Below are 14117 nucleotides of genomic sequence, written 5' to 3' on the forward strand. Positions count from 1 at the left end.
GGGAGTGAAGCTTGGAGCTCTGGACTGAAATCCGAAGTCTCCTCTGTACCAGTGAGCTCATTTCCTCTAATTATCTGAGATCAGGAAACAGTATGCACAGACCAGCTCCCAAGCCTTCAGAGTTGGGAGAGAATTCAGGCAGAGGAAGTCGGGAAGCAGCAGATAAGCAGGGGTGTATCAGAGTTCTCCCATGAGGCATACTCCCTGTGCGGGGTTAGGAAAGCAATGGGAGCTCATATGCTGGGAAGTGTGTGTGCAAGCGTGCATGCACTTACGTGTTTGTGTATGTGTGTGGGGGGTGTGCACAGAATTTCTATTACTGTACATGGGGCAGAATGACGTCTCCAACGCTCTAATCTGGGGAATTTCACCGGGCCTCGGTTGGGGTCATCTCTGAGAAGACAATATCCGAGGTTAGAACACGCTCTCATAGCAATCCCTTGCTAATGCCCTGTGTCTATCTGCATACCTTAATGTCTTGTTTAGTTCCCAGCAGAAGCCTGGCCCTAACTCAGCTAATGCAGGGCTCAGAGACTGCAAAAGGTCAGTCCACAGTCGTCTCCTGTGGCCAGGCAACAGTGGCTACAACCTATTTCCAAATCCTAGGCTCTTTCCTGGGCTCCTCAGTGCCTTCCTGTCCATCTCCCTTCTCCAGGCAGGACCTTGGTCTTATTAGACTGATTAGCATTCCGGGCAGGCATTGCCTCAGGCAGTAAACTTTGGATAGAAGGCTTTTCCAGGTGACATTGTGTCCACCATATAGTCAACCTCTTTTCCCTCCGTTCTGTCTTAGAACCTGGAGGACAGGCAGGGCGAAAGCAGGCCCCCTTGCTTTCTTGGTGGAATCCCAGAAAGGGCCTATCCAAAGGAAGTCATGGGGTTTTGAGGGCTCATTATCTGAGCTCAGGAAGCCACGTGCGAGGCCAGCTCCCAAACCATTGTGCCTTCCAGAGTTCAGGTAGAGGAAGCCTCAGTGGTACAACCCGTGATCCAGGTGCCTGGAGGGCACTGTGACATCCTGTCCTTCTCACAATGCTGAGTCGTGGCTGTGGTGCACAGATCTCTAGTGCAGCCTGGATGAAGGGCAGCTCATGAATGTGTGAATGCATGAATGAGGCTACTAGGCTTTGAGATCCTGCCAGAAGGCGAAGACAGAGTAAGGAGAGAAAAGAGGGAGAAAGGAGAAGTGGGTGGGATGGGGTGGAGTGAGAGTGGTGCCGGGTGGGGTGGGGTGGGAGTGTCTGATCACACATTAGGCTGATAAAGTCCTGAGAACAGGGGGGATTGGAGGGCTTCAAGGGTTTGGGTGGTGAGGTGGGGACTGGTCTCCTCTGGGTAATAATAATAATAATGTGATAATAATAATACAGCAAGACAGACAGACAGATGGACTTAGGGAGGGGGGAATTGATTTTTCATTTTGAAGGGGGGTGTTGGTGACTGAGATACTGCAGCCTCATACATGCTAGGCACATGCCAAAAGCTGCCTCCCCAGACTCTTGGTGCTTTTCCTTTTGAGACAGGCTCCCACAAAGTGGTCCACACCGCCCTTGAGCTCACTTTGTAGTTTAGGTTCAGAGAAACTTGCCATAGGGTGGTGTGAGCATCGTAGTGTGTCCCACACAAACCTGGAGGGCACAGGATACCACCTACTTCGTGTACATAGTTGTCTGTGCCATATTTGACGACCGCTACAGCACGGAGTACACTAATGTCACCAGGAATCTGGGAGCCATGCGTTGTGTTACAATGAGGGTCATGATGTCTCTACGGGGTATGGGTTTTGTATCTCCAGTGTAATCTTCTGGGACCTTTATCGTACGCGTGGCCTGTCATGGATGGAAATGCTGTCTCGGAGCATGTGGCTGTATCAACTCCAGGCTGGTCACTGTCAAAACACTCCGTAAATATTGACTAATTACTCCTAAATTCTACAAGCTTAATCAGTGCTACTGTCCTCATCTCCTAGAAGGAGAAACTGAGGCACAGAGAGGTTAAGTGATTCCACCAAGGTCACAAAGCTAGGGAAAGGTGAAGTCACTGTGGGTGGCTGGTGGCTATGGCAGCCGATAAAGCTCAGCAGAGGTGCAGCAAAGGAAGCCACTGTGAGGGTCAGATTCTCCCCAAGACCTTTGGGAGGGACACGAAAGGCAGCAGAAGGCCAGAGGAAACTTCCAGACAGGGCTCAAAAAGAAAGCAAATAACCAACCATGGAAACTCAGCAGGGTTATAAAAAGACTGACCACACCCCAGAAGGAGAAGGGAGGCTGGCGGGCTGGGAAGGGAAGTGGGAGGTGTCTTAGGGGTGGCTTCATGTTGTAAGACTGGTTCCAAGTATTACTTAAAGAACAATGTGCACCTGCTTGGCTGCAAATAAATAACTGGGCACACCATGTTATATGTATAGTACCACAATTTAAAAAGTTAAAATGAGCCAGGTGATGGTGGTGCATGCCTTTAGACCCAGTACTTGGGAGGCAGAGACAGGCAGATCTCTGAGTATAAGGCCAGCCTGGTCTACAGAACAAGTTCTAGGACAGCCAGGACCACACAGAGAAATCCTGCATCAAAACAAATGAAAACCACCAATCAATAAACAAATAAACGAAGTAAAACAAAAAATAAAAATGAACGTAGGCTGTGGTGGCCCATGTCTTTAATCTCAGTACTTGGGAGACAGAGGCAGTTGGGTCTCTGAGTTCAAGGCCAGCCTGGTCTACAGAGTGAGTTCCAGAACAGCCAGGGCTACACAGAGAAACCCTGTCTCAAAAAATCCCAAAGAACGGATGAGCAAGCCAGCCAGGTATGCTGGCTCAGTTGTATAATCCCAGCGCCACTTGGGTGGCTGAGACAGGTGGATGGTGAATTTGAAGCTAGTTTGGGCTACTTTCAACCCCTCTACCCAATAATAAGAAGTAAAGACTATAGATAACATATGCCATAAAATATGGAACAAAGTAAGCAAAATCTCAGAAAACTTAACTTTTTGGACTTAATTTGAGAAGAAACAAAAGGTCGGGGGTGGGGGGAAGGGTGTGTCCTGGGACAGCTCACTGGGAGGGTAAAGGCTCTGACCAACAAGGCTGATGACCTGAACTTGACCCCTGGGACCCACATGTGGGTCCTGACTCTCACAAGCTGTCCTCTGTCCTCTCTGTGTGTGCCTTGCATGCATGCACCCCTGAAATAAAATGTAATGAGATATACAAGAAAGATCGTTTCTTCCCCACCTGATACACAGAGTCAATGAAATCCCAGTGAATCCCAATAAGGTTGTTTCTAGAAACTGAAAGCTGATCATGGAGTGTTTGTGGAGGAATAACAGTATCAAGGCACGTAGGAAGAAGAAGAGGGGCAATTTGCTCTTTGAATATTGAGATTAAATATAAAATATTAATATGGCTGTAGGATCAACTAATGGGTCCTAGTTTCCAGAACCAAGAAACACACCTGTTACTAATTCAGACAGTGTGTTATGTGAGGTTCCGCCAACTGATTAACTGGACAGGAAAGGGGGCGGGGGCATCCTCGAATCACGTCAATGGAGAACTCAATTCCTTCCACAGTAAGTCCTTAGATGTGAAGGAAAATGTCATAAACATCGATAGAAAAACATAAGAGAGTATCATGTCCTTGAGGTAAGGTATTAGGCAAGACTTCAAAACTGTCAATCATCAGCAACAGGGGCCAGGGATGTAGCTCAAAGGTTAGAGCGCTTCCCTGGTATGCACGGGTCCTGGGTTCCATTCCCAGCACCGGAAAATTAATCAACGATTTAAATCATTGATAACTGAGTGTATCAAGTCCACAAAACCATTTCCAAGGAAAGGGGACATTACTTTTAAGTGAACCGTAGCCAGGAGATGAAAATGAAAACCATGTCTACTAAGTTGGTGGAGGGAAGAAACCTAACAAGGTCATTTTTTTGGGAGAAGAGGTAAATCAGTAACTTTTACAGCTGCTAATGGGAGAGTCTATTGGTCCTCTGGGGAACAATGAACCATTGTTCTGTAAAGCTGAATGCAAACGGACATTTTATGTTTGTGACCAGAAGAGATGTTGGATGTCCTGGAGTTAAGGCGGTTGGGAGGGACTTGGGTGCTGGGAACGGGACGCCCACCCTCTGCGAGAGCAGCGAGCACCATTGCGCCATCTCTCCAGCCACAGTTCCCCCATCAGATGTGGACATGCCTAAAAGAACTTCTGTGCTAAGACTCGGGAAACATATATGTCCTCTTCCTACTATCTGTGCGACCTTGGAAAAATCATTCAATCTCTTCATGCGTCTGCTCCTTCATCTATAAAATGGGACCGATGAGGGTATCTCCCCCATAGAATTGTCGTATGAATTAAAAGAGTTAATTTTCCTTCTCTGGACAGAGTCTTCTGTAGCCCAAGCTGACCTCAGATCTGATCTAGAGCTGAGGCTAGCCTTAAAACTCCTGCTCCTTCTTTCTTTAGCATGCAAGCACCAGGAGTGCAGGCAGCTGCTACCACATCTGGCTGACGTGAGTTGGTATTTTTAGGTATTTAGAAAGCTAGGCACCTGTACCTGTTTCACAAAATAAAAATACGCATGTTTGAAGGACCAAGTACATCAAAGACAAAACTAACACACTGGGGATGGGAGCGGGGTAGGGGAAGGGAATTACATTTCAAATGTAAACATAGAGAGTATCTAATTAAAAAAAAGAGAAAAAGAAAAACTAACACACAATTCTAGCGAGTGGGCAGACAGAGAGTGGCCCCTTAGGAGCCATTTTGGGGGCATCTTTTGTACAATGTGTGGAAGCTTCACCTGTCAATAGAAGGCTATTGGCTGATGAGCTTAGACAGGAAATAGGAAGGTGAAAGCTTCGGGATAGAGAGGATTTCTGGGATAGAGTCAGAGGTGAGGGAGATTTGCCCTGGACCTCTAAAGACAGGTAACAAGCCATGTGCCACACACCGAACAGAACACACAGGTAATTCTGATATGAACTGTCAGGGAACAGACCCAAGCTTATAGCCTAAGCATCTATTCATACATTATTCTGTCTCCGAGTCATTATTTCAGGGAACTTGGGCATGGGTAGAAAGCCCTCCGTTACAGCCCATGAGAGTCTTAGTGACATTTCTTTCACAGCCACTACGTCACTGTGCACTGTGGTGATAGACATGTCACCAACATCATGTTCAAAGTGGAACAGTGTGTGTTCAATTTCACAAAAGAATACAGAGAGGAAAAGAACGTTCCTGAATGCCTGCAAGGAAGGAGGAGGTGGGAACGTGGGCCGTAGCTTTGATGGGTCCCCTGTCACTGACTGGCATTGGTCTCAATGAGAACCACAGTGCTCACTGGAGAGAAAGGGACTGTTCCTTCCCAGGTCATAGCCCGTGTGGACCCAGGGGGTGCGAAAGCTATGGCCCTGTAGGACAGAACCAGAGGGAACTCTGGGTGCTCCGGGTCAGCTGGGGCTGTGTTTCTAAATCGGCAACCTAGGTGGATGCCACCCAGAACAGGAAGGGAAGGAAGAAAACAGAAAACAGGAAACAGTCACTAAGGTGGGGCAGGGATGGTGGGCTGTGCACACGGAAAACAAGTGCTTCAGAAACTTTTAGGGAGGTGCTCTGCTGGCTGGGGATCTGGTGCATACCAGAGTGGGGTGGGGGAGCTGAGGTCTAGAGAGAAGCGATCTGGGTTCAGGCTTACTCCAAACGTGCCCGTGCTGCTGGGCTCCTGGGAGGGGAAGTGAGCAAAGCCAGATGCTGTGGCTTACCGTGTGCTGGCGCGGATGCTGGCCATTGGGGATCCTGCTGCAATGTGCGTGTGTAAGTTTCTACCAGTTGAACGTTTAACTCTCTCAGGGGTCACGTGTTTCCTGTGCCCTGGTTTCTACACCAAATTAACAAGTCTTTAGCTCTACTACTGGCTTTCCCCACACACTTATCATAAAATATACCTAACAACACGTTTTACTTTGTGTGTGTGTGTGTGTGTGTGTTTTGGTTTTGGTTTTGTTTTGTTTTGTTTTGTTTTTGACAGGGTCCCCACCTCATAGATCACCAGGCTAACCCCAAATTCAGTTTTCCAGCTTCAGGCTTTTGAGGGTTAGCTAAGGTTACAGGCATGAGCCACCGTGTCCGGTTCTTTAACCATTTTCAAGCATCCGGTTGTGTGACTCTTAGTACAGTGACCATGAGTCATCTCTGGCTCTTCTCACCTTTCCAAAGTGTAACTCCAGACCCATGGCAGAAACCCTCCATCCCTTCCCCAAACCCTTAGAAACCCCCACCTTCTGTCTGTCTCTGCGTTTGACATCTCCGGGTGTTTCCGTGACTGCTTTGTGTCATTCAGCAACATCTGGGTTCATCCGCATGGCAGAACGTCCTTTTCTAAGGCTGAGGACGACCTCACTGGACATAGTGACCGCCACATTTTTTATCAGTCACCTGTCCACAGTTGGACACCTGGGTTGCTTCCACTTTCTGCCTGTTGTAAATAATGTTGCCATGAAGGTGGTTTGCAAATTCCCATTGTTTTTAAAAAAAAAAAAAAAAAAAAAAAAAAACTTATCAGTGCATTTATTTACTTAGTGTGCATACATTCATGAAGGCACATGTGTGTGCCACAGAGTAGCAGAGAACTCGTTAGCTTGCTTTTACCAAGTGGGTCCTGAGGATTGAACTCTGGTCATCGGACACGATATACACCCTTTTTTGCTGAGCCCCCTTGCTGGACTCAAATTCCTGTTTTCAATTTCTCTCTCTGCTCCCTGGCCACCACAAAGTAAGCATCTCAAATCTTCCCCATGCTCCTGACACAATGCTCTGTGTCTCCATTCTGCAGAAACAACAGAGCCCAGTGACCTTTGGCTGAAAGGACCCTGAAATAATGACCTAAAATCCTTTCAAAGAGAGCAAGGACCTCTTGGGAGGTCCCTAAGTCACTCAGGGACCATCTTTGAAAGACATTGTGGCACTGTGTTCCTTCCTCAGTTTCTCAGCTAGAAATGTGGCTGTTCCCTCTCCAAGAATGCTCCAGCTGCTGAAGAAAGGTGCCATTGTATAATACTACAAAACTATCCATTTGAAGATGGTTAAAGGGGAAGGCAATCTCAGCTTCAGTTCTTGGGGAACATACTCCAAAGCTGTGTCAGATGTCCGCTCACTGCAAGTAACAGAAGAGCTGGAGTCTTGTTTACTCCCCTCGATGTGCAGCTTCTTAAGGCCTTCAATGGAATGAGCCACTCACTGGTCCTCTGTGCTGATAGAGACACAGAGCATCCTTTTCCCTGGCCGTGTCCTGCCCTCCACCAAAACCTATTAGTGACTAAGAATCATCACCTAAAATCGCTTCCACTAACAAGTCATTTACTCTAGCAGGGTGGTGTTGCTTTAACAAGCAGGAAGTCTGAAAGCAGGGCACTAGGGGTGGGCCCTGGGAAGCCAGCCAGCTAGGTTCACTCAAAAGCAAAGGATCTTGTTCCCATGGGGCAGCTTTACAACCCCCACCAGTTAAAGTTGTGGCTCAGCAAGGTCACAAATTAGTTCTTACCAGGAGTCCACAGAATCTTCCAGACTGAATGAATGACAACCAAGAAAGGTGGGGGTCTGCTGGTTCTGGAGCAATTTCTCTTGGTGCTTTTGTGCCTCAATTTCTTCAAAGCACTTCCCCCTCTCCCAACATTTCTATGTAGCCCTGGATGCCCTGGAACTTTGTAGATAAGGCTTAGCTGAACGAAAGATCTGCTTACCTCTGCCTCTTGGGTAGTAGGACTAAAGTCATGTGCCACAATGCCTGACTTCAAATGAATTTCAAAATATCCTGTCATAGCTCTCTTGGCCTCTCTTGCCTCCTGGCTCTCTTGCTCTCCCACCCTTATCCCTCCTCTTTCCCTTCCCTCCCCCCCCTCCCTCCAAGTGCTCATGGCCGGACTCTACTTCTCTATTCCTCTCTCTCTCTCTCTCTTTCTCTCTCTCTCTCTCTGCCTCTACCACCCTCTTAACTCTCCCATGACCTGAATAAACTCTATTCTATACTATACCGTTGTGTGGCTGGTCCCTCAAGGGGAAGGGATTCTCAACATGGGCCCCCCAGAGGCATCTCCCTTGCCCCCAGGCCCCCCACCTTACCTCCATGGGCCATATGCCCCCCACTCTCTTCATCCTTCCCCTAACATTGGTGCTGAAACCCGGGACGTCATCTTTTCACTACATTGGTGCCCTGTGACTTTTCCTTTCAGTGACTTTTCCTTTCATTGGTGCCCCGTGTGAGGAGATTAGATTTCCTCACAACCAGATATCTCTTTTTCCTTTCATTCCGTGACTTTGAACAACATTGGATTGGTGCCTCGAGCAACTCAAAAAAATGCAGGTTCGCATCCCGCATGAGGTTCCAGGGAAGTGTTCCTGAGCTAGCCCTGAGGACAGATGCTTTTACTGACCCTCATTCTAGGACTATTGCCTTTGGGACCACCCCCTCCTCCTTTTACTAGACCCAAGCCAGGCCTGGTTCTCATTCTGGAGCACCGCCTCCGAGGAGCACTGCCTCCAAGGAGCACTGCTTCCAATTTAGCCCCATTGCTGACTCACCCATGGGCCGCCTCCGTGGAGCACAGCCTCTGAGTTTAGCATCCCCATGGCAGCTATCCCTACCCTCACCCATGGGCTTGTCTTCACCGCCTTTGTCCCTATTTCCTGGGATGCATTGGTTTAATTTACAGTAAACAGAAACCAATAAACTGCACTCCCTTGCTAGCTATCTGTTACCTGGTTTGCTGTGTGAATAGCGGGTCTGGCCCTGCCCCTAGCCTCCGCTTGGGACTGTTTGCTAGATCTAGCTGTTCCCATCCCACATGTGCTTTCTCAGCTGCCCCCCCTCCCCAGACTCTTTCTGTCCACTGGGAGCCGATGGGCAGGCATCTGGTCTGGGACACTGCGCCTGCAGGAGCCACGGGCAGGCCAAGTGCTCTATCCGCTCCCAGGGGCCTGTGAGGATGGTGGTGATCGGGTTTCTGCAGGGAAACCATGAAAGCAGGCCTCCTAGTAAGCAGCCGCCTGCCTAGCAGATCACACACGTGGTCCCCCGCCACGGAGGCAGCACAGGTACTCCCCCGCCCACCGAGGGGCGGGGCAGCATCTCCCCCTGGCTGGAACCTGGCTCCGCACAGGGACTTTCTCTCGACCTCAGTCCTGGCTGGCCATTCCAGCCCACCCCATCTGGCTGGGCATAGTGGCGGCTGCATGGCTGGCACTGCGGTTGCCTGTTCCTCTTAACCAACGCCACAGCCACCGCCACCGCTACCGCCTCTCGTTCCGCTGACCACTGCCTCCACTGCTGCACCATCTCCTGCCGCTTTTCAAAACCCTCCCTTCCATGGCCAGACACCTGGCCTCAAGCACCGCTGCCGGTGCCCCCCTTTCCTCCCTATCTCATCCTCTTCTGCGCCGCAATCTTATAGTCTAATATTCCATGCTTTACATATGATTATCACTAATAATTTACTTCCTGAGGAAAGCCAGGGAGTTTGGGAGAAGAAAAAAAAAATGCATGCAGACGAGATCCATCAAACAGATAGACACTAACTTAGACCCTGAAAACCCAGAAGGTAAACAACTTCTAATGACCTATTTCTTTTCCCAGAGCTACCCCGACATAAGAGACTAGCTTAAAAGCTAGAGAGGGGAACCCTAACTCCACAGGCAGAAGTCTTGGTGCCGGCCTTTAAAGTGTACCATGGGAAAGGTAAAAAGGCTCACAAACAAATACCATATATTGGCAAAGGCTTCCTGACCAGTCCCAGCCACTGCTACAGATGTGGTCAATAGGTCATTGGGCGAAAGCTTGCTCCAGCCCTCACAAGCCAAAGGGGCCATGTCCTGAGTACGATCCTGAGGAACATTGGGCTGTCGATTGCCCTGTGTCACGCAGGACAGAGGGACATCACGCCCAAATAACCCTTCAGCCTTCTAGGCTTGGCTATGGACAACTGAAGAGGCCCAGGCTCCCTTGACCTGACCACTGCCATCACAAACAGGGAGCCACGGGTAGCTATCATGGTATGTGGGCAACCCATCTCCTTCCTCTTGGACACTGGGGCCACTTACTCGGTCCTGACGGAGTTTTGGGGACCCACTTCTACCTCCCATTTTCCTATTGTAGGATAGAAGACTCTATACTACTTACTTACATTTTTAGGGGTGTACCTCTCAGTCATTCCTTTTTGGTAGTGCCAACATGTCCTGTCCCCTTATTGGGAAAGAGATCATCTAGCTAAGTTGGAAGCCTCTATTTCCTTTGCCCCCCCCCCAATTTGCCTGAACCCAAGCTCGCTAGCAACCCCTCTGCTTCTTCTTCTAGCCAGTCAACCTACTAACACAAACATGTTTCCTTTACCAGCTTCTCAGGTAGACCCCTGAGTCTGTTGCTAAACATTCTTCTGTTGTCATCCAATTACTAGACCCTCCCAGGACCCTTTTAAAGTAATTCTCGAGATGCCTACAGCTCTTTTTTCACATACAAGATCCATGAAATCCCAGGTGGGAGACAGAAGTTGTTGGTAAGCTCTACTGTAAAAACCAACCTGGATCTCCATTAAGTACTATCAACATTCAGCTGCCCTGACTCTGACATTGTCATGACTCCACACCTTTCCTCTATCCCTCTTCATGGCATGGCAAACTGTTCTAAGACATCGGGACACATTCTGTAGTAATTTGCTCCAAATCTTATCAATCCTCTGTCTACTTCAATGATAGACACAGAAACTTTCTAACCAAACTATTAATTAGTTCCTGTTACAGGACTACCAGCCACTGTCCATAGAGGAGCCTGATGTGAATGTTTGCCGAGTGGACCCCGATGGTGAAAGCCAGCTGCACCCCCAACGATGCCTCAAGACAGCAGGAAGTAGCCAATGAGACTCTCGCAATCCCTATTCCCCTTTCACCATCGGCCTCCCACTCCCCTTTTTCTCCTTTTTACAATAAGAAAAGAGGAGGAATGGCAGCATTAGGACTGCTCCTGAAATTTTTTTCTTTCTTCCAAACTTAATTTCTACCTATAATGTATACATGTGTGTGTTCCAGCATCTTGTCAAGTCCAGGCGCTCATTACATCTAGAACAGCTCCAGAGAAGCAACCTACAGATGCTTCAGCCTTCTCTCGCAGACACAGATGCTTCTACTGGACCTGTTCCTTCTGACCTATCCTCAGATGGCTTCACAGACTCTGGACAACAAGGAAACAGCCAACTCTAAGACTAGACAAACATCCCTACCCCCACTTTTCTTGACTCTCTAGAAACATCGCCCCAAACAAGCGTGAAGCAGTCAAGAGATCACAACGACCCTATTCCTGGTCCACCATCACCTCTAATATTTCTTTTTTAATTAAATCAAAACGGGGGAATGTTGGGATTCTGTAAACCCCACCCCTCAATTACCTGGCAGTAGCCAGGTATGCTCCGCCCCAGTGACCTGACACTATAAAAGGGGCTGCTTGCCCCCTCCTCTCTCTCTTGGCCTCTCTTGCCTCCTGCCTCTCTTGCTCTCCCACCCTTATCCCTCCTCTTCCCCTTCCCTCCCCCCCCCTCCACGTGCTCATGGCCGGCCTCTACTTCTCTATTCCTCTCTCTCTCTCCCTCCCTCTCTCTCTCTCTCTCTCTCTCTCTCCCTCCCTCCCTTCCTCTCTCTCTCTGCCTCTATCACCCTCTTAACTCTCCCATGACCTGAATAAACTCTATTCTGTACTAATATATATATATATATATATATATATATATATATATATATATATATATATATATATCCTATCATATGTCTTAGAGGCATCTGTTGTAGACATGAATTGGGGTCTGTATCAGTCAGCATCATATTGTCACAACAAATTACTTGAGGTATAATATATGTGTTTCTTTTTTATTATGTGTATAGGTCTGTCTGTGTACAACATGCAAGTCTGGTGCCCACAGAGGCCAGAAGAGGGCATTAGGTTCCCTGAGAATGAAGTTACAGATAGTTGTTAGCCGCCATATCAGTGGTGGGAATTGAACTCTGGTCCTTTGCGGAGGTAAAAAAAAAGAGTAACTAATGCTCTTAACCAATTATCCATTTCTCCAGCCCTGGTAATCAAACTTAGAAAAAAAATTTAGTTCAGCTTTAGAAGTTTAAAGCCCTAGATTAGGGGATGGTGGCAGCATTGGTTTAGCTTCTAGGAAGGGTGGTCTTAGCAATGGTGGGCACATATGATGGAGGGGTCACCTCTCAAGCCAATACGAAAAGTCCTACAGTCTCTTTTGAGATGGGACAGGACATAGATGGGATGTTTTCACATATTCTGCACTCTATAGACACACTTGTACCCCATGCTGTAAAGAGCAATCAGGACAACTAAGCTATTACCGGCGTAGCATGGGCCAGTCAATGGTTTGTTATTCTGAGTTGACCCCCTTTCTTATTTGGTGGGTAGACAAGTATCTTAGTTAGGGTTTCTATTGCTGTGATGGAACACCATGGGAAAGAGCAAGTTGGGGAGGAAAGGTTTTATTCAGTGCATACTTCCAAATCATAATCCATCATTGGAGGAAGTCAGGACAAGAACTCACACAGAACTGAAACCTGGAGGCAGGAGCTGATGCAAAGGCCATGAAGGCTGTTGCTTACTGGCTTGCTTCCCTGGCTTGTTCAGTCTGCTTTTTTAAAAAATGCAGGACCAATAGTCCAGTGATGGCTACACTCACCGTAGTCTAGGTCTTCCCTCTTTGATCTATAATTGAGAAAATGCCTTACAGCTGGATCTCATAGGTGCATTTTCTCAAGTGAGGCTCCTTCCTCTCTGATGACTCTAACTTGTGTCAAGTTGACACACAAAACCAGCCAGTACAACTGAACCTCTTGTCAACTCAACACACAAACACATAACTATTAAGCCACAATCTTTCCTTTCTCATTCATCCCCAAGATCTCACATTAAAAACATAAATAACTTTAAAACTCCCACACATTAAAATTTAAATCTCTTTAAAATATCCAATCTGTCTAAAAAAATCAAAAATCCCTTTTAAAAGTTCAAGGTCTTTCAGCTTTGCGCACCTGTAAAAATCAAAAGTACTTAACTACCTTCTTCAAGAAAGAAGAACCAGGGCACAGTCACAATCTGAAACAAGCAAAACTAAACTCCAACAGTGTAAATAACTCAAGGTCCATTGTCTGGGATCCACACATAATCTTCTGGGCTCCTCCAAAGGGCTTAGGACGCTTCTCCAACTCTGCCCTCTGTAGCTCACAGTCTGTCTTCCAGGCTCCAGCTGGCTTCACTCCACTGCTGCTGCTGTTCTTGGTGGCTGCCTCCACGGTACTGACATCACCTTTGCCGGAGTCCCTTGCTGCAATTGGCTGCACTTGAAGCTCTCTTTCTGGCCTCAAGCTTCAACTCATTTGCATGACCCCTTCAGTCTTGGGTCTTCAACTGCCACTGAGGCTGCACCTTCACTAGTGGCCTCTCCTGGTCTCTCTCAATGTCAAGCCTCAGCTGCTTGCCAAGATCCTTTCCTGCTTTCAGAAACTGTACCACCTGGGTGATTTTTATACAGCACCAAGTCCAGCTGTAGCACAAGGTGCAACCTTGGCCACCTCTGGAACACAGCTTCTCTGAGCTCTCAGAAAAACCTCATCTTAATCACTGCTAATTTCTTAGCTCCAGCTAACCGGCATCAGTTGTCCCGGCAACACAGGAGGTTTCGCTTTAGTGGGTCTGATATCTTGTTAATCACAGCTGACTCTTCAGCCCCAGCTAACCAGAACTATGGAATCTTAAATCAAAATAGGAAACAGCCGTGATAGTCTTTAATCTTCCCACTGAAATTTCACATCTTCTGCACTGTTCTTAACATTATTGTCCAAGCTCCAATAGAACATTTCATTGAGGTCTCAACAATCAATGGCTTTTGTAGCACCAAGTACCAAAGTCCTTCCATAATCCTCCCCAAAACATAGTCAGATTGGTTATAGCAATACTGAACTACATTGGTACCAACTTGTCTTAGGGTTTCTGTCACTGTGATGAAACACCATGACCAAAGAACAAGTTGGGGAGAAAAGGGTTTATTCAGCTTACACTTCCAGATCACAATAAA

Source organism: Micromys minutus (genome assembly GCF_963924665.1).
Source record: "Micromys minutus genome assembly, chromosome: 10".
NCBI classification, from domain to species: Eukaryota; Metazoa; Chordata; class Mammalia; order Rodentia; family Muridae; genus Micromys; species Micromys minutus.